We start from the raw sequence: 22,293 nt of genomic DNA, 5'->3' as shown, positions 1-22,293 counted from the left end.
ACCCGAAGGAGGGTAAGGGCCTTAGAGCACTCAATTAACACGGAGGTAAGAGATATGGGGAGACCAAGACAAACGAGTGTCAAGGAATAACCCCAAAAGCTTCGCGGAATCTTTGTACTGAAGGGGATGACCATAAAGTGACAAAGAGTGACGAAGAACGACCCGTTTCCGCATAAAAGTCATGGCACAAGTCTTAGAAGTAGAGAACTTGAAGCCATGATCGGTGGCCCAAGACGACACGGCATCAATTGCAAGTTGAAGCCGGCGCTGAAGGAGAGGCGAATCATCACCCTGACAGCAAAGGGTAAGATCATCGACATAGAGAGCGGAGAAGATACCTGAAGGAAGAGAGGAAAGAAGACCATTGAGGGCAACCAGAAAAAGAGTAGTGCTCAGAACACTACCCAGGGGCACACCTTCGTATTGCTGAAAAGAGGCAGAGGGAGCGGTACCAAGGCGCACCCGAAAGGAACGACGAGAGAGGAAGCTGCGGAGAAAGAGAGGGAGACGACCACAAAGGCCAAAAGAATGAAGTTGAGATAGAATATGATACCGCCAAGTGGTGTCGTAAGCTTTTTCCAGGTCAAAGAGGACGGCAACAACGGAGGTCTTCGCAGCAATAGCAGTACGAATATAGACCTCCAAGTTCACCAGGACATCTGTCGTGCTGCGGCACTTGCGGAAACCAAATTGAGAAGAGGAGAGGAGGTGATGGCGTTCCAGGAACCACATCAGACGAACGTTACCCAACGTTCAAAGAGTTTGCAGACACAACTTGTGAGGGCAATAGGGCGAAAGTCCTTAGGGGAAGTACCCAGAGACCCCGGTTTGCGAACAGGGAGGACAACGGCATCGAACCAGTCCTCAGGGACTGACGAAGACTCCCAGATCCGATTATACAGACTCAGTAAATACTGAGACGTGCACGGAGGGAGATGGCGAAGCATCTCATAATGAATACCATCGGAGCCCGCCGCCGTAGAACCGCAGAGGGCCAGGGCAGAACGAAGTTCAGAGAGAGAAGGGATCATTATAGGGAAGCTGAAGTTGAGTGCAGAAATCTAAAGGACGAGACTCAAGGACAGGTTTACGAAGAAGGAAAGATTGGGGAAGATGAAGACCAGAGCTAACAGAAGAAAAGTGGGAACCCAGTATGGAAGCGACCTGCAACGGGTCAGCCACAAGAGTATCATGGAGGTGAAGGACCGGTGAAACATCGGGAACGAACTTACCCGCTATCTTGCAGATACGCTTCCAGATCTAGGCCAGAGGAGTTTCGGACATAATTGTTGAGACATAAGATGCCCAACAATCACGTTTAGCCGTACGGATGGCCCTACGGGCCACCACACTCGCTTTCCAAAAGAAAAGAAAACAATCGGTCGTCTGCCTACGGCGGTGCCTCTTCCAGGCTGCACGCTTACAGCGGACAGCCCGAGCACAGTCCGCATTCCACCCGGGAACGCACTTCCGTGGACCCCGAGAGGAAGAGCGAGGAATAGAGCGGAGGGCAGCGTTGAAGACAGTGTCATGAAAAAAGGAGGAGAGCGCGAGAGAGAGGCAGAAGGGAGAGGTCAGAGAGAGCAGCACTGAGGGTAAATAGGGGCCAGTCTGCCTTAGCAAACTGCCACCTAGGGAAAGAGAGGGAAGGGCGAAAAGAGAAAAAGGAAACAAGGATGGGGAAATGATCACTTCCATGGAGGTCATCAAGAACCTGCCACGTGAAATCTAAGTAAAGAGAAGAAGAGCAGAGAGAAAGATCAAGACAAGAAAGGGTGCGAGTCCGAGAGTCCAAATGAGTGGGCTCACCAGAATTCAGAAGAGACAGGGAAGAAGAGAGGAGAAACGGCTCAAGAAGGCGACCCCGGGTATTCGTCAGAACGTCACCCCAAAGAGAATGACGACAATTGAAGTCACCCAGCAGGAGCACAGGCTCCGGCAAGGAGTCTAGGAGGTGTTTCAAATCAGGAAGAGAAAGCGGGACACTCGGGGGGAGATAAATGGAACAAACTGTGTACCATTTCCCCACAAAGATACGAGCAGCAGAACAATGGAGAGGCGAAGGAAAAAGTAAAGGAACAAAGGGAACATCAGCACGAATCAGGAGAGCAGAAGAGTTAGAAGCCCCAGCAACGGCTGCGGGGGGGGGGGGGGTTAGAGAAAGGAAAAGCCCCGAAAACGACCAGGACGAGCACCAAGCATCGGCTCCTGGAGACAGACACAAAGGGGCGAAAACCGCGAAATCAGAAGTTGGAGTTCGAGGAAATTGGCGTAATAACCTCGAACGTTCCATTGAAGAATGGACAACGACGAGAAGAGAAAGGACAAAAACAGAGAACAAGGAAGAAACAAAGGCGAAAGAGCAACAGAGCACGTTAAAGAATATCAGGGTCGGGATCAGGGTCAGCAAAGTCAGGGTTAGGGGGCATGGGTAAACTGAGCAAAGACGGAGGGAAGGAAACGGGAGAACAGATCAGAGGTGGGCAGTCGGGGTCCGGAGGAGGAGGAGGAGGAGGAAGAGGAGGAGACAACGGAGAGGAGCAGTCAAGGACAGCAGCAGGAAGAAGGGGAGTAGAAAGAGGGGAGCGCACCTCAGCAAGAGCAGCAACCGAAAGGGAAGCAGGGGCCAAAGAAACCTCCATAGCAGGAACAGGGGGCGCAATCACTGAAATGGGAGGGGAAGGAGCAACAGAGCCAGAAGTAGGAGCTGAGGAAGAAAGCAAAGCCTTCTTACCAGCCGGGGAGGAGGAAGGAGAGGAGCCAGGCTTACACTTCTGACTTAAAGAGACTGGTGTCCCAGCAACTACGTACCGGGCAACGGATTCCAGTGTCTCAACAGGAGAAGCTGAACGAGAGCACACACGACGGCCGTTAGGAGAGCGATGGACATCTGCCTGCACCGACAGGTGGCGGGGAGAGCCGATAGATGGAGGAAGAGGATGGGAAGGAGGATCGGAAGGAGACAAGGAAGAAGACACAGGAGACATGACAGACCGGGTAGAAGGAAGGGGAACCCCAGACAGGGGGACCCCTCGGGAGAGAACGCAAAGGAACAGAGGAGGGGGCAGTGGGCGTATCAGGGTCTAAGGCCCAGAAACGGTTGTGAGTCTGAGGAAGGAGGGAAGGACGAGGAGAGAAAGAGCGCAACACGCGAGCATAAGAGACGTTAGTATAAGGCGGGAGCCGGCGAACCTGGCGCCTCGCCTCAGGAAAAGATAAACGCTCCCGGTGCTTCAGGTTGAGGACGGCTGCCTCAAGCTTGTAATGGACACAGGCACGGGAGAAAGTAGGATGGGCCTCACCGCAGTTGAGGCAGCGGGCTTGGGGAGAAGTGCACTCCGACTTAGAGTGACCTTCACCCCCACACAAAGGACAGAGAGAGACAGTCCCAGAGCAGCGGAGGGCACCATGCCCAAACCTCCAGCACTTGTTACAAAGCCGAGGAGAAGGAATATACTCCTGGACAGAGCACCTAGCACCAGCAAGAATGACAGAGGATGGAAGGGTCCTACCATCAAAGGTGATCTTCACAACGCAAAGGGGTTGACGGCGACGACCACTAGGGGGATGACCAAACGAGTCAACCTGGAGAACAGAATGGCCTTGGGCATCAAGGATATGCCGAATATCATCGTGGCAATCCTGCAGATTCCGAACACCGGTTGCAACATGGGGTGGGAGGAGAATAGCGCCAACACTGGCATTCATCCGAACGTTCTTGGAGACCCGAACAGGGATCTCGCCAAGGCAAGATAAGGCAGCCAAGCGGGAAGCTGCATCCTGAGAAGGAGCAGCAACGACACGTGTACCGAGACGAGTGGGGTTGAAAGTAACAGACGCATCCACGGAATCTACAAGATGCCCATGGAGGGAGAAATCGTCAGGAGGCGCAGAATCAAGAGGGAGGAGATCAAAGTATTTGGCCCATGAAGCAGGACTAAACAAGGCCTGATACGCGTCAGCACGGGAAGGAATCGAGCCAGTGCGGCTGGGGCGCGAACGGCGTTGAGAACCCCCAGAGAGAGAGAGGGGTCAAAAGGCGCAGTAGTCACAACGAGAGACTTAGCCGCACCAGGGGACGAAGTGGTCACCACTGGGGGCTGGAGGCTCGACCCAACCACAGAGGAGGGAGGGGAGCTGGGGGAAGAAGTCAGGACAGTCAAAGGAGGAGCAAGGTCGGGGCCCAACACAGAGGGGGCTACAGAGCCCGGTCTTCCAATACAGGCCGACTTGGGGGCTTGGTCGCCCACCCCACGAGCCTGAGAGGGTACAACGGAAACATTCATCGACATAGAGACGAAGAGAAAGAAATTCATCCACGAATGTGCCCCCATACCCACCACTGAGTCACAATTAGAGGCAGGACACCCAACATGAAGCTATCGCCGATCATGCCGGGGCCCCCTATGGGTGCTTCGTGAGTATACGCCCCACAAACGCCACCTTAAGAACCGTCAGTCCGTCGAGATCGGGTTCAGCGACGAAAGGGGGGATTGACAATAAAAGGTTCCCCTTGCTTAAGATGTCGGGTACAACAGTTCTACGGGTGCAAGAGTATGCCTCCCCAAGCACTCGGGCGTCAAAATAGAAGAAGTCCAAAGAAATAATCCAAAACAAGCAAAAGGTCGGCAGGAAATGACAAGCACATAGTTAGAAGAGGGGGGAGAAAAACGAAACATAATGAAAAGGAAAAGCGATCCGGCATAATTAGAGAAGACAGCAGCAGGAGTGCAAGGCCATAAAAGGACAGAGGACTGTCCCACGGAGCATCACACTCCGGCAGCCGACCACGAAGCCCCCCTTCACTACGCCAACGGGCCAGATGGGGAGGGGGGCCTAACACTGGAGAAGATGCAAAATAATAAGATGTAGAGCTTTACTTGTACGAAGGATCGAAAACTTTACAGAAACAGATTTTAAGGAAGAAAATGGACAAACGCCTTTCAGCCCGAAGCAGGTTAATGAATGATCAAAGTTTCTCATCAAAGTTGCTTGTCAGAAGAACGTCTAAGTTTATCAAACTTCAAAGAATGAGGATTTATTTTTGGGGGGGAAATGATTACAAAACCACTCTTGTGCAATATTCGTAAATATAAGGTAAAGAACTAAAGCAAAGAGAACAGCTTGTTCTAAATTATCACTGACTGCAAAAATAAAATGTTTGATTTAACATCTGTAAACAAATGCAGCTTTGCATAGATTTTTTTTTAATTATAAAACGTATATTCATTTAATACTTACAGTCAACCTTTTTTGAAAAAGTTAAATTTATTTGTATTATTCAGTAAAATTTTAGAATTTCTTAAGCAAAAGTATTATAACTTTTAATTTTGGATGTAAAGGATTATTATGTAAAGGACAAGTACACAACAAAAATAGTGTAGCTCAGATTTAGTTATTTCAAATAACGTTTAGATGCAAATATGTCGAATTGCTTTCGGAGGTAATAATGTTCTTATGCTTTGATACATAAATAGTGGTTGCTGGTATTTTCACCCACTTGTGTAATATGACCACAAGTGTCTCCCACCATATTGTAACCTGCAACACATTATTATGCAATATATCTCTTCTCATATTATGCTAAAATATTTGACGTCATGTTAACATTGTAAAGGACACTTTTAATAAAACTGAATTAAAATATATTGCAAGGAAAATTTACTTAACCGAAGTGTATTTTTCAGTAATACAAAATAATACTTAGAACATGTAATATTAATATTTTTGTTTGTCTTGGGTATGATAAAGACAATTGCCATTTTGCAATACCTTAGTTTCATTACCTTGTTGACCTATTAATCACACCAGCACCCACCTTGTGCTCTCTTTCGAAACAAGATTTCAGATTTACAATTTTCTACTGACTACACTTCAGTACTCATTATACTTTCAATATCTTTTTTATTGCACACTTAAGAGTGGACAAGTTACCAACAGAAGCTTAACTTATGTTATTCGCAAAATAATAATAAATGGACAGTTTATGAACTACCTTCGTAATTTCGTATGTTGATGGGGGTTTTTGCCTGTAGTAATTATGCTGTGCTTTTAGAAAATACACGGTCATGTAATTTTCTGTTTGTTTACAGACTTTGTTTGGAATACCTCTCTTCTAAAATGTTATACAAAACATTAATGGTGTTTTGCAGGTACCGATCTATATAACTACTTAGACACTGCACCATATATTCTTCTTTCGCTGACCTACCTCGCAAGGTAAGGTAAGGTAATTATCAAAAGAAGCCACCAAACTGGGAAGGCTATGTAAGGTAAGGTAATTATCAAAAGAAGGCACCAAACCGGGAAGGCTATGTAGCACCATCAAAGTGCGAAATAATCAGAGGGCGCTAAATATCACCAAGAATGCCAATACCAGAACAAAAACGCATAAGGAGAACGATATCAAAAGTATCCGATTCACCTAGAATTCTATCGAGGGACAAGTGACCGCGAGGGACGGTTGGAAAGCAAGACACACGCTCGTTCTGGAAGTCAGGACATTCAACAAGGATATGCACAACTGTAAGAGGGACAACGCAATTCGGACAATAAGGAGCAGGGCGGCGCTCCATTAAGTGACCGTGGGTTAAGTGGGTATGACCAGCCCGCAGCCGTGCCAAAGCAGTTTCCCAACGCCGGTTACGGTGGTAGGAGGAAGGCCACGGGGACACACTACGTTTGAGAGTACGCTGCTTGTTACCAACCACAGAGGACCAACAACCCTGCTAACGGGCAAGAATGGAAGAATGAATAACAGGATAAAAGTCGGAATAGGGAATACCTTTACGGGAGATGGAACAAGAACGGATAGCTTCCTTAGCGGCAGCATCCGCATGCTCATTGAAAGAAACACCAATATGGCTGGGAACACAGCAAAACTCTACTGATTTAAATTTACTAGAAATAAGAAACAGCCAATGTTTCATGTACAGCCATGTACATGAAACAATGTTTCAATGTTTCATGGAAACAGCCATGTTTCATGTACAATGTTTCTTGTACAGCCACTAGTACGCTACGCGTACTAGTGGCTGTACAAGAATGTAACAACTCTTGTATATATCTCAAAAAAAAAAAAAAAAAAAACATACAAACTAATGGCGGGAGTCGAACGAAAGGCACCAGAGCCGAGACGCAACCCAGTATGGTGCAAAGCATAAAGACGGCGAAGAGTAGAAGGAGAAGCAGAAGAGTATGTAGGGCAACCATAATCGAGTTTAGACAGGACGAGAGAGGAGTGCAAATAGAGGAGCGTGCACCTATCCGCTCCCCAAGAAGTATGGGAAAAAACCTTAAGGCGGTTAAGGGCCTTAGAGCATTCAACTCGGAGGTAAGAGATATGGGCTGACCAAGACAAACGAGTGTCAAAGACTAACCCCAAAAGCTTCGCGGAATCCCTGTACACAATGGGATGACCATAAAGCGACAAAGAGGGACGAAGAACGACATGCCTCCGAGTAAAAGTCATAGCACAAGTCTTAGACGTAGAAAACTTGAAGCCATGATCGGTGGCCCAAGATGACACGGCATCAATCGCAAGTTGAAGCCGCTGTTGAAGGAGAGGGGAATCATCACCCCGACAGCAAAGGGTAAGATCATCAACATAGAGAGCAGAGAAGACGCCAGAAGGAAGAGAGGAAAGAAGACCGTTGAGGGCAACTAGAAAAAGAGTAGTGCTCAGAACACTACCCTGGGGTACACCCTCATTCTGCCGAAAAGGGACAGAGAGAGCAGTACCAAGCCGCACACGAAAGGAACGACGAGAGAGGAAGCTCTGGAGGAAGAGAGGGAGATTCCCACGAAGGCCAAAAGAATGAAGTTGAGACAGAATATGATACCGCCAGGTAGTGTCGTAAGCCTTTTCCATATCGAAAAGGACGGCAACAACGGAGGTCTTCGCAGCAAAAGCAGTACGAATATAGACCTCCAAGTTCACCAGGACATCTGTTGTGCTGCGGCACTTGCGAAAAACCAAATTGAGAAGGGGAGAGGTGGCGATAGTGTTCTAAGAACCACATCAAACGAACGTTGACCATACGTTCAAAGAGCTTGCAGACACAACTCGTGAGAGCAATAGGGCGGAAGTCCTTGGGTGATGACCCTAGAGACCCTGGTTTCCGAACAGGGAGGACAACAGCATCGAGCCAGTCTTCAGGGACTGACGACGACTCCCAGACCCGACTGTACAGACTCAGTAAATACTGAGACGTGCACAGAGGGAGATGGCGAAGCATTTCATAATGAATGCCATCGGAGCCCGCTGCCGTAGAACCACTAAGGGTTATGGCAGATTGAAGTTCAGAGAGAGAGAAGGGATCATTATAGGGAAGGTGAAGAGAAGTACAGAAATTTAAAGGACGAGATTCAAGGAGAAGCTAACGAAGAAGGAAGGATTGGGGGAGATGAGAACCAGAACTAACAGAGGAGAAATGGGAACCCAGTTCAGTCGCAACCTGCAACGGGTCCGCCACAAGAGCACCATGAAGGCGAAGGACCGGTGAGACATCGGGAACGAACTTACCCGCAATCTTGTGGATATGCTTCCAGACCAGTGGAAGAGGAGTTTCGGACGTAACGGTGAAGACATTAGACTCCCAGCAAGCACGTTTAGCCGCACGGATGGTCCTATGGGCCACCGCACTCGCCTTCCGAAACAAAAGAAAAGACTCAACCGTCTGCCAGCGGCGATGTCTCTTCCAGGCTGCACGCTTACAGCGGACAGCCCGAGCACAGCCCAAACTCCACCAGGGAACGCACTTCCGCGTTCCCCGAGAGGAAGAGCAAGGAATAGAGTGGAGGGCAGCGTCAAAGACAGTGTCATGAAAAAGAAGGAGGGCGCGAGGGAGAGGTAAAACGGAGAGGTCGGAAATAGTAGCACGGAGAGTAAAGAGGCGCCAGTCAGCCTCGGCAAACCGCCACCTAGGGAAGGAGAGAGGAGGGCGAAATGAGAAAAAAGTGACAAGGATAGGAAAATGGTCACTGCCATGGAGGTCATCAAGGACTCGCCACCCGAAATCTAAGGAAAGGGATGACGAGCACAGAGAAAGATCGAGACAAGAAAGGGAGCGAGTCCGAGAGTCCAAATGAGTGAGCTCACCAGAATTAAGAAGGGACAGGGAAGAAGAGATGATGAAAGGTTCAAGGAGGCGACCCCGGATGTTTGTCAGCACATCACCCCAAAGGGCATGACGACAATTGAAATCACTCAGCAGGAGTACAGGCTCCGGCAAGGAGTCTAGGAGGTGTTTAAGATCGGGAAGAGAAAGTGGGACAGTGAGGGGTAGATAAATAGAACAAACCGTGTACCATCTACACACAAAGATACGGGCGGCAGAACAGTGGAGAGGCGAGGAAAAAAGTAACGGGACAAAGGGAACATCGGAACGAATCAAGAGAGCAGAAGAATTATGGACCTTGTCGCTGGGGGAGGGGAGAGAAAAGAATAGCCACGGAAGCGACCAGGACGAGAACCAAGCATCGGCTCCTGGAGACAGACACAAAGGGGCGAAAACTGTGAAATGAGAAGTTGGAGGTCAAGGAAATTGGCGTAAAATCCACGGATGTTCCACTGGAGAAACGAAATCAGCAAAGAGAGAGAGGAGAGCAACAGAGAGCAAAGAAGAAACAAAGATGAAGAAGGAACACAGCAAGCTAAAAAAGCACAGAGTCAGGATCAGGGTCAGCGAAGTCAGGGCTAGGGGGCATGGGTAAACTGAGTAAAGAAGGAGGGCAAGAAGCGGGAAGACGAACCAGAGGTGGACGAGCAGGGTCTGGAGGAGAAGGAAGGAGAGGAGGGGGGGCAGAAAGAGGGGAGCGGACTTCAGCAAGGGCAGTAACCGAGATGGAACTGGGGCTAAAGAAACCCCCACAGAAGGAACAGGGGGCACCACCACCGAAGCGGGAGGGGAAGGAATGATAGAATCAGAGATAGGGGGTGAAGAAGAAAGCGGACAGGGTAGGAGGAAGGAGAGGACCCAGGATTCCGCTTCTGACTCAAAGGTACAGGCGTCCCAGCAGCAACGTACTGGGCAACAGACTCCAGTGTCTCGATAGGAGAAGAAGATCGAGAGCGAGCAACACAACCATCAGGAGAGCGATGGACGTCGGCCCGCACAGTCAGGCGGCGTGGAGAGCCAGGAGACGGAGGAGAAGGACGGGAAGGAGGACTAGAAGGAGAGGAAATAGAAGACACAGGAGACGTGACAGACTGGGTAGAAAGGAGGGGAGCCCTAGACAGAGAACCAGGAGGGGGACCCTTCGGGTCAGAACAGAGGGAAACAGGGGAGGTGGTGGTAGGCGTGTCCGGGTCTAAGGCTCGGAAACGGTTGTGAGACTGAGGAAGGCGGGAAGGACGAGGAGAGGAAGAGCGCACCATACGAGCATAGGAGACACCGGCGAAAGAGGGGAGACGATGAACTTGGCGCCGAGCCTCAGGAAAAGACAAACGGTCCCGATGCTTCAAGTTGAGGACAGCCGCCTCAAGTTTGTAACGAATACACGCACGGGAGAAGGTAGGGTGGGCCTCACCGCAATTGAGGCAGCGGGTCTGGGGAGAAGTGCACTCCAACTTAGAGTGACCCTCGCTTAGACACAGGGGACAGAGAGAGACAGGACTAGAGCATTTGAGGGTACCATGCCCAAACTTCCAGCACTTACCGCAGAGCCTCGGAGAGGGAATATATTCCTGAACGGAGCACCTGGCACCAGCAAGAATAACAGAGGATGGAAGGGTCCTACCATCAAAGGTAACCTTCACAACCCGAAGAGGCAGACGGCGATGACCACGAGGGGGACGAGTAAATGCATCCACCTGGTGACAGAATGACACTGGGCCTCGAGGACATGCTTGATATCCTCGTGGCAGTCCCTGAGATCCCTAACACCGGTCGCAACATGGTGCGGGAGGAGAACAGTGCCAACACTTGCATTCAACCGGGCGTTCTTCGAGACCCGAACAGGGGTTTCACCAAGGCATGATAAGGCGGCCAAGCGAGTGGCCACATCCTGAGAAGGAGCAGCAACGACACGGGTACCAAGATGAGTGGGATTGAAGATGACAGAGGCATCCACGGAGTCGACAAGATGCCAATGAAGGGAAAAATCATCAGGAGTTGAATCCAAAGGTATCAAAGGTCCAAAGGTCAAAGTATTTAGTCCATGTAGCAGGACCAAACAAAGCATGGAACGAAGGAGGATGGGAAGGGAGCATACGAGAGCGGCCGTGGCGGGTACGGCGATGAGAACCCGTAGAGAGAGACGGGTTGAAAGGTTCAGTAGTTGCAAGAAGAGACGGAGCCATGCAAGGGGACGAGACGGTCACAATAGCAGGCTTGGGACTCGACCCAACCACAGAGGAGGGAGGGGAGCAGGGAGGAAGAGTCCGGTCTGGGCCTAAACCGGGCTCTGTAGCGGAGGCTACAGATCCCGGTCTTCCAGGACGGTCCGACTCAGGGGCCTGGTCGCCCACCCCATGAGCCTGGTTAGGAGTAGTCAAGTCGTCATCCATATAGCAAACCAACACAAAAGGGATGGGACCCGGAACCAAGGGATACCACCTACCAGGGCAGCCAGGGAGGCCGACCGCGGGCCAGTGCAGAAAGGGTGTGTCGTCCCCAGCTGTGCTCCCCCTTTTCAACAGGGGAGTCCTACTACTTCGTTCATTCTCCCACACTGGTGCTAAGACCCCAGTCCCCCTATCGCCCTAGCCTGGACACCCAACAATCCACTCAGGGCAGCCTCTCACTAGCGACCCCTCCAGCGGGTGGTCCGATGGCTCATAAGGCCTCTACATGGTGCCCTTCAGCACGTACACCACCCAAAGAGGGGGCACAGACAACCCACACCCGTCCCAGGGTGGTGTACGTGAGCCCCTCACCACGGCAAGGAGGCACCATAGAGGGGCCTACCTCGCAACTTACTTTAACTACAGAACCAATTATGACGCCCCACTTGACATCGGCTTTGGCTCGGCCAGCCCGTCCTCCAAACGAAGACCCAAAAGTGATTCCATGCACCCGCCAAACCCCTGTTTATGAATGAAAAACTGTTTACATACTACCACAACTGATGACGTTCGAACATTTCCGGAACAAGTGCTTCACTGACGAATTTTGTTCGAACCACAATGCTGTAAATGCTTCACCCACGAATTGGGTCAATCTCCGGCTGGCCACGGCAGCAGCCAAAAAAAAACATACAGTCAGCAAAGTGAGCATCATGGGCAAAATTTTGTGATAGCCTCACAGCCACCATGCCACATTCAAGAGTCTGGGCTACATTTAAGAGCATGATGGGTCGACCAACATTCCATTCGTTTTCCCTGATGATCAATGGCTCACTCTGTTCTGATTAATGGTCTCACCTCAGGAGCGTGCCAATGTTCTTGCAGAATATAATAAATTGACCCTCTCAACACCTTTCCATCATGCCCAAGAACCCTCCCTCAGATAAGAAATTGATCGTGCCATACTGCTGCCAATGCTCTGCGAGTGTGGTGGCATCCATCAGCCGAGTCAGACATTCCTGCAGTCTCTCTGCTCGTGGCTGGTGCTTACATTGAACGATTGTCGGTTGCCCTGCCGCGTGGTAGTTTGCCACTGCAGGGTGACTGTTTTTCAGTCTCAGTATGGGGTCTTACGTGCCGTCACTAAGGAGGAAGGAATCGGCTGGGCTGACATTTACCTGTAGGGTGGATATTGGAATCATCAGCAACACTGTTTAAAGTTATGAGCGTGGATTTTTTTTTTTATTTTTTATTTTTATTTTTACATGTAACACATGCAATTTAAATACAATAAAAACAATAAAAGTACAGTAGAAAACATAACCAAACTAAACAAAATAATAAACCACCGGCCAGAAGGGCCGACAGCACAGGACAACAAAGTACAAACACGAGAAATGCAAGAGCATACATCAAAAGAGAAAACAATGTCAAAACAAGGAAGCACAGTAACATAATAAAACATAACAGTATACAACAAAACAAACATCAAGATGTATAACATGAAACATAACAAGAAAAGTACAATAAACAACAAACAAAACAAAAATAACAAACAAGCACAACATATAATGCAATAATAAAACACCAGTGCAAGGTACATTCACAGAAACAAGACATGAATAAACACTCACACCAAACCGAGGAGGCCAGGTTTTATGAATAAACACACTCACACCAGGCCTTGCAACAAACAAAGGGAGAGGCCAAAACATACAATAATAAAAAACAAACAAACCATGCAATCAAGAAAACAAAACATAGGAACACACACAACAACAAACAAGCACCGACCTGAAGGACCGAGAACAAAACACATCATAAAGGACATCATGAAATAGAACAAGGAAAATGCACAACACAGTCTAGCAATGCATAAATAGAACACACATGGCAAAATAACAACACAAAAGCAAATACATGAATAAAAACGCCCTCACCAAAACACCGGCCTCGCAACAAAGAAGGGAGAGGCACGGGCACAGAATACAATAGGGCAAACAACCTTACAGGAACATGAAATCAGCTAACATATTTGCCCGGGAACAAGGCCCGGGGGAACCGCGTATGGAACGCCTCCCAAAGCAGCCACCTCCTCCAAGGGTCTTGACCGTCCACCGGGGACGCCATTGTATCCGGAACCCCGGCAACAAACACCTGCAAACATGGAACCCAGACGGTGTCACTCCGGAGGCGAGTTACCGCCACCCAACTCCATATACCGAGAACCCGCCCATCAAGAAAGCACTCCGGCCTTTCAGACAGCAGGATCTCGGCAACCACGCCCTCCAGAGCCTCAAGTCACAACCCCGCAGGAGAGAGCTGTTCAGAGGGCACCACCACAGGGGCACCAGTGGCCACGGGCACACCACCAGACAACTGCAGGGAACCAGGGCGGCTCGCATCCTTTCGTAAAGTTTTAGGCCAGGCCTAAAACCAGGCCACGCCCAGCACCAGCATCCACACTATCCCTGGCAGCGGAAGCCACCACACCCCACTGTGGAGAGCCCCCTGGCGGGGAAGGAACAGAAGGCACACCCGAGACACGGGCATCAGCACCAGCAGGCACATGAACTTCCGCCACCACCACCCGCGGAGACAACGACTCATCCGGATCCACGCCATCAACACCTGAAGACCCACAGTCACTGAAGTCCCCAACGTCGGCCTAGGCAGTAGACGAATGCCTGGAACACTTGGGCTCCGGCCGGATATCGTCAGAGCCGGAAGCGGACCCAGAAACACGGGCACAACTAGCAGGACGAACCAACGCCCGACGCAGAACGGCAGCAGCCTTTACTACATGGGGGAACCGGACCACACACAGCAGGAGGCTCCGCAGCCATCCCAGCACCCAGCACAGGAGGGACCCGAGGTGAGGCTGCAGGGCCAGGTCCAGCAGCCGAGGACGAGGAAGCAGATGACGACGCCCCACAGGGAGTACCAGGTAGACCCACGGTAGCAGCAGGGCCAGAGACAGGAGCAGGAGTAACATCCGACGGCACCGCAACAGCCGGAGGAGGGCCGGCGACAACCGGGGGAACAACAGGCGACGCTGGGGGATCCTCAGCAGCGAATGGGACGCTCACCTTCACACCCCCGGAGTCCTCCTCCAGAGGGAGCGGCGGGAAATCCTCCTCACGGAACAAATTCATGGGAGCGACCGGATCAGCAGTACACCTGGCAGCCTGATGCCCCAACAAGCCACACTGGAAACAAGTATGGGGTTGTCGGGCATAAAACACCCGCACGTAGTACCCTAACAGCTGGACAGACGATGGAATGTCCGATCTCAGTCGCATCCCAAGGGTCCGAATGTTGGTCTTCACACTCCAATACGTGCCAGACGATAGCGAGTTCATCCGCACACTGACGACGGAGCCGTGTTGGAAATTTCCAAGTTATTTTCATCCCTAATACACCAGGATGTATTTCCTGTATTAAGTGTAATAATTCACTAACACTACTAATACGTAGTTTAGTATTGTAGAATTTACTGTATTAGGTTGTGGAACATCAAGTAATTTCTCCTAGAATTGTATAGTGTTGCGTCAGCCACGCACGGGGGATAAAATTTCCACATACCTGTAGATCTAACACCAATGTAACCATTTACTTTCCTTTATTAGGAATAATAATTTAGTAATAGGTTTACTTTAGTATACAATAATTTACTGGAATTTCTTTACCCAGCTTAATCGCTGTTCCAGTAAATCATATCATAATCTAACATCATTTCCACCACCAAGCCCGTATTGTTTTATTTGTGCCGTCTACATTAACTGACGTGCACTGTGAGAATTAAACATCACCACATAAAATATTTATCTTAATCATCAAGAGTGTTCATACACGCCCCTTTCCCTATTTAGCGTTAATAAATAAATATAATTTATGCTCGAATCCTCACGGCGAGCTATTGCGCATGCGCGACTTTGGGGAAGGAGAGAAGGGAGAGGACTCTCGCCATATTTGCGATCAACAAGTGGTGCTCCGTAAGCGGTCCAAAAAAAATCTTCTCATCCAACCGGCATCCGAACATCCTTAGATGCCAGATTGAGGACGCATTTTCCCAGAATCATGGACACCAGTTCGGCAGGCATTTTTACCTCATTTGTTCTATTTAACGAGCTCTTAAATAAGATCATGTAGGTGCCATGTCGTTATGATGCGGGCGTAAAAATAATCTCATGTAAGTGTAGCTCTTTCCCCTCCAAATATTTAGATATTATCGTATATGTGTGTGAATACTAGTTTGGAGGTGGAAATTACGGGATTATCATTATTGCAGCATTGTGCAACACCCTGAGGAAGCATGTGACCGCCATACCCTCACGTGCGCCAACTTAACACTATCTCAAACTGTTTCCAGCCAGACGTACAGTGGACTGCATCTACGTCCTCTGTCACAGCTGAGACATAATCAGTTTTCTTTGTAGATAGTAGTTTATTATTTAGAGTCTATATCTATATATATATATCTACATATCTGATACTGCCAGTTATGCATTATTAATCTTCATATGGCAGTAGTATTTTGCATTATATATTTTACTCATTATTTATGTGTGTGCATATTATAATTATTATTATTGCATAATATATGTTCCACATAGATTAATCTTATAGAATACCCCCCAAATTGTGTCATGGGAGGCTGGCTCTAGAATTATATAATTTACAGTCATTGCTTAATTAATGGAATTTATTCATATAATCATAGATCTATAAGCCACTGATTTCTCATTTAATTACTCATTCTGGTCCTTCGAGCTATCATAGAATTTATCATTATTTTACATTCACATAATTATACATTTTCTTAGTATTATATTGGAGCCAGATTTCCCCACATAATTTATGCTAGTAATAATTATACACTCTTCTTAATGTGTAATACATAATGTGGGACATTTGGGGCTTGACTCTATTTATTTAATTATTAAAGTAATGAAATCAATTACGAAGGACCACCCGCTTTTATAGTAAAGAGGGAAACTAATAATAAGTGATGATTAGAAATTCCTAGAAGAACCAGTGTCTATGGCTGAATGTTAGGAAGTATAATCACTTAAGTAATTAATGGGCTGTATAGATAATTAACTTGAATCAAAGCCTCAAACACCTACATTGGGGGGTTATTGCTAGAACTTCATATACGTCTAGGAACTAGTGTGGTTCGTGCACCAGTTTATTGTGTAATAACCTAATCTTATGACCAATTAAAGAAATCAATAAAAATTTATCACCAGTAAATATATAGATCATTAACATCAGAAATTAATCATTCTAATAAACACGTATTATCTCCAGTGTACACAGTATTCCATTAAATGATAAAATAAAATAATGAGAATTTGAATAATTAAGGGAATACGAAAGGTCTTAGCTTGAAGACAATTTCAAAGACATCAGTTACGAATCATCCTCGGGTTCTCCGGAATTCCTCGTAGAACACTGGGAGATGAATAACATGGGTAAGGTAACAGCTCGTGGATTCCTCACATGCGAGCTGTAATTTAAGGGATATTACGTAGCAATGTACTAGGCTACTAAATATCTATATTCATGGAAATGGAAAATAAATTAGTTAGAATACTAACATGGGTTTTGTTTAGGTTGCTCGATGTAACGACAAGCTACCCCGACATATAATCTCTAATGATGCATCAAAAGGGAGTCATATATATTTAGCTAAGGGGTACAGATTAAGTTGAGGCTTGCCAAAACCGCGTCCCAAGCTCCACTCTCACAATGGCGAACACGCGTGGTTAATAGCTTGGCTTGAATGTCGACGCGTTTAGTTGGCCGGTCACGACAGATCACGTAGAACAAATTAACTAGTTCTGTGATGAGTATCAGGTTAAATCTTGCTGACAACTTCACCGTAACGTGTCTTAGACTCTGACACCAAAACTTGTTGCTCAATTCTGCAACAAGTGACTTCACGCCGCACACTGGCGTCTGTCCTCCTCGAGCCACAGATCACAATGGCGTCTCCCTCTCCGTTCGCGTCCTGCATTCGCCACAGAAATTATTTGTCACGAATAATATTATTTTGCGCAGTTGTGGCTAAAATGCTTTAATAAAGACTGGGTTGTAATTCTAGGGAGTTAAATATTATTACTTTCTCGTCTTATGGTAGTAAGCAAGAAATGGAGAAGATTTTAGTTTTCTCCATGGCATTCACTCGTGACGGTAAATTTATTACTTGATAACAATTGTAACTAAAAACTCTTGATTGGGAAGTATTTGGGAGTTATGTTATCTGTAAATAATTATCACACTGAATACTGATGATTTTAGAGAATCACATTCAATTCTCTAATACTGGATATAAATGTGTTTAACTAGGTGGAATCTGACGCAATACTGGAGCATGGTTTTGTAAGACTTCCAGTATTCTTATTCAGATATTATTATTAGTTCATGTGAACCCTACTGTTAGTAAATTTTAGTAACTACAGTAATTAGTATATTTTAACACTAGTTTATAATAATACAATAATATTGTATTAGTGTTGGAAATTTCCAACACTGGGTACCTCTGGAAGAAACGTCGGAGGAGATTCTCAGGGAAACTCCATGGGAGCGCCATGGACACTAACATATGTCACAGCACCACTATGGTCCGAAATGGTCACAGACCCGGTGCCGTCCTGCAGCTGCAAAGTACGCCCCTCGTACCTCCGGAGAAAATCATGGTACACTGCCTCACCCATAAACTTGAAGATGACACGGTGAGCAGTGACCAGCTCGAAACCATATACGTCCTGGACCGGGACTCGGAGCATGTCGCTCAAGACCAAGTCCACCAGCAGGTAACCAGCACGGCCAGTAAACTCCAATCCTATGGAGTTTATCCTCATGACAGCTGGAATAGGGCTGCCCATCGCAAACGCGCCACGTCCCTACCACCAGGACCAGCAGAGAGGGTAGACACACCCACACCCCCTGCTGGCGAAAACGGCAACTATCCCAAAACTGCCAGAGCGGGCAAACGACACGTCCACACCGCACGGCAGCTCAGGTCAGTGTCCATGGGCGTGGAAGTGGAAGATCTCACTGGTCTTCAGGTCGTTCGTGAGGACAGAGTGGTTGTGAAGTTCGCAGAGAGTGGCTGGTTCAGGAAGTTTATCAACCAGTATGAGGATCAGGAGGTGCCGCTAAGTAACGGTCTCGGCCCTGTGACTGACGAATTTGAGTGTGGAGTACACACACGTGTCTATTAATATTACACCGTTTGAAATGTCTGAGGATCTTCTTCGTCGGGCTCTTGCCAGGTATGGGCGTGTGGACTCTATTCATGTATGTAGGCACACATCCGGCGACGTCAAGGGACTCCATAATTTTTACTGGACGGCTAAGATGGTTCTTTGTGGGAATGTGCCTTCTCTCTCGCTCGCTGGCTTTACGATCTGCTTCTACTACCATGGACAGACAAGGACATGTTTTAAGTGTGGCTACATTGGATATTTGGTTGCTGCCTGCAACACTCCGATGTATGACCGGGTTAACGTGTTCCATGAGGCGGATTTTGCTCATTTGCCAGAGTAAAAGAGGATATCTCTGTTATGGGTGGTAACCCTTGTGCGAGGAAGGATGCAGTGTTGGATGACGCTCCTGTAAGCAGTTGGTGGTGTGGGTGACGGAGTGGTGGTGGATGCGGATGCGCCCCAGCCATCGGCTTCTTCGCATCAGCCGGTTCCTCCTCCACCGGCCCCGCCGGTCCTGTCTCCAGTACCTGTTCCTGTGTCGCCTGTGGGGTGTGGGCCTGTACCCCCTTTTGGTGCGGCTGTTGTACTTCCGGGTCGCACTTTGCACAGTGTGATGCGGCCAGCTGAGGGCTCTACTCGGGTGCCTCCTGCTGGAGTTGACAATTCGGATGATCAGCGGCCTGTGTCCAAACGTTCTCGGAGGGCTAGGAGTGTGTCGCCTCCTCGTGAGTGAGCTGCCGAGTGTGACAATGTGGTTGATGGTGCGGTGTGGGGGGGGGGGGGGCGCTGTGTTGCCTCCGGTACATCCTGCTATTGGCTCCCCTCCTTGGAGGTTGCCCCTGGTGATCGTGACCTCGCCGTTCAGTCACGATGAGGTCACGACGTGGTACTGAAGAAGGATATGCGCTGGGAGGCCTATGCTACTGTGCCGGGTGGCGGGGGCCCCTGGTGCACCTGCGTCCCCTGTGGATACCCCACCCGGTGTGAAGCCCCGTGTGAACTCCCTGTGACAGCACCTCGCCTAGTGCTCGACCCCCCTCGTGCGGTACCCCTCCCTCTAGTCGCGTCCTCTGGGGTCACTCTCAGTGCGTCACAGTCTTTGGAACTCACCTTGGATGGCCGGGTGCGTCCGATTCCGTGGTGCTCCTCTACAATTTGGGTGCCGCGGGCAGAGTTTTGTTTATGGGGTGACGGATCTGATGCCTCAGCCTTGTGGGTCTCCTGGTAGACAGGTGTCCGATGACGTCATACTAATTTGGGAGGCTTACTGCTTGCGGTTTCTGGCGCATGTGTTTCCCGATAAATATGCATAATATTTGTGCTTGTATTATATGCTCCCTGAAAAATTATAATTGTGGCCTTGTCTGCTATATGTATGTTTTGTATCCATGTTTTGGCTCACCTTGTTTAGGCGTTTGTGTTTAGATGTTATGTTTTGTGTTTGTTAATACTGTGCTATGGTTTTTCCTGTGTGCTTGACTGTTGTATTCTGTGTTGTGTTCTTGTAGTGTCGTGTGTGTGTGTGTGTGTGTGTGTGTGTGTGTGTGTGTGTGTGTGTGTGTGTGTGTGTGTGTGTGTGTGTGTGTGTGTGTGTGCGTGTGTGTGTGCGTGTGCGTGTGTGCGTGTGTGTGTGTGTGGGTGTGTGCTTTCTCGTGTATGTGTTTAGTGTTTTCTTTGCCGGGTCCTGTTTGTTCCGGTATTTTATTTCATGTGTGTTTGGGGTGTGGTTGTCGCTTGTTTCCCGGTTCCTGTGTGTTCCGGTCGGGGGTTCTAATGTTTCCACTGTGTGTGCCGGGTGTTCCGTGGGTTGTATGTGTGTGTTGCATTTTTTATGTTTTGTAACTTTCGTTTCTGTTTTTTTTGTGCACTTTTGTGGTTTAATGTCCATAACTTGGCCCCGTCTTGGAAGTGCAATTTCGTATTGTGTGTACCTATGTCTTTACTTTTGTGTTTTATGTTTTCTCCTTGACGTTCTTTGCTCTATGACCATTGTAATCTGTGTTTTTGTTGTTATGTGTTCATTGTTGTTCTGCATTTTGCTGTGACGTTTATATAAATAATGTTCTCTGTTGCATTTATGACTTACGGTGTTCTGTTGTTGGGTGGTGTGGAGCTGGTGCTCAGTCTTTATTTTGGTGCTTCAGTGCCTTTATATTGTATGTTTCCATTGTAATGTATTTTGTTTAAAAAAAAAAATGCTCGGCGTCGACAAGATGTACACCAAAAGCATGCTACAATTAGCTTTAACCCGCCTACCTTTTGGCAAGGCACCTGGAGAGAATGGAATTCCATATAAACTTATCAAATATCTTCCATCGACTGCACATAGCGATCTTCTAAACTACTACAACCTATGCTGGATTCACAGAAATATCCCCTCACAATGACAAACTAGTATTATTCTTCCTTTCCTTAAACCAAGTAAAGACCCATACCAACCAGCGCATACAGACCTATCTCTTTACATTCATGTCTCAATAAAGTCATGGTACATACTCGCCTCCAATGGTACCATGAGTATAATAATATTTTATCGTCACTTCAAGCTGGACCACTCTTAGAAGCAGTTAATTTTGTATTGTTCTCTACCTAGATCTTAAAGGAGCTTTTGATAGCATTCCTCATACAAGCCTTTTGGCAAAGCTTGCACTTTTAGGCGTACAGGGAAGATTTCTTCCATGGCTACAGTCCTATCTTACGAACAGGACCTCCAAAGTCTATATACAAAACGGGTTTTCAGATAGTATTTCAAAACAAACGGGTATCCCACAAGACTCCACACTAAGACCAATCCTTTTTGCTGCATTCTTAGCAGATTTACCTAACACCCATCCCGTTCACCTCTTGGCATACACGACGATTTGACATTGTATTATTCAGACAATGCCCTACCTAATACAGTCTCAACAATGCAAAAAGCACTTGACCACCTCATTGCTGGGACACAACAATGGAGCCTCCAAGTTAGTACTGCCAAAACCTGTTACCAGATTTGCACTAAAAAAAAAGACTTGTTTATATACCCACCCTCACAATACACAACACTCCCATCCCAACCCGTTCTCGCACTTTCTTTAAGTCAATATTGACTTAATGAATAAGTGAATATGTGACATACTAATTTATTGTGTATATTTTAGTTTATCTTGAAAAGCTTCATAGAAAACACCGACCTTAACTAACCTTCTTAGTATGTTAAGATAAGCATCTTATTGCTTCGTAATTACAATTATTACTTAACCTATTATAGGTATAGGTTAAGTAATAATTGTAATTGTAATTACGAAGCAATAAGATGCTTATCTTAACATACTAAAAAGGTTAGGTAAAGTCGGTGTTTTCTATGAAGCTTTTCAAGGTAAACTAAAATATTCACAATAAATTAGTATGTCACATATGCACGTATTTGATAAGTCAATATTGACTATAAGAAAGTGCGAGAACGGGTTGGAGGTACACACATACGAGGACATACCTTGGCATGCATTTCGACTCGCCCTTACTTTCCTGGAAAGCACACATTCAACAACTTAAATTTGAGTAATGGACTGGACAGACGACACTACCACG

Source organism: Procambarus clarkii, chromosome 65 (assembly GCF_040958095.1).
Source record: "Procambarus clarkii isolate CNS0578487 chromosome 65, FALCON_Pclarkii_2.0, whole genome shotgun sequence".
NCBI classification, from domain to species: Eukaryota; Metazoa; Arthropoda; class Malacostraca; order Decapoda; family Cambaridae; genus Procambarus; species Procambarus clarkii.
Note: the sequence above shows the minus strand (reverse complement) of the source record.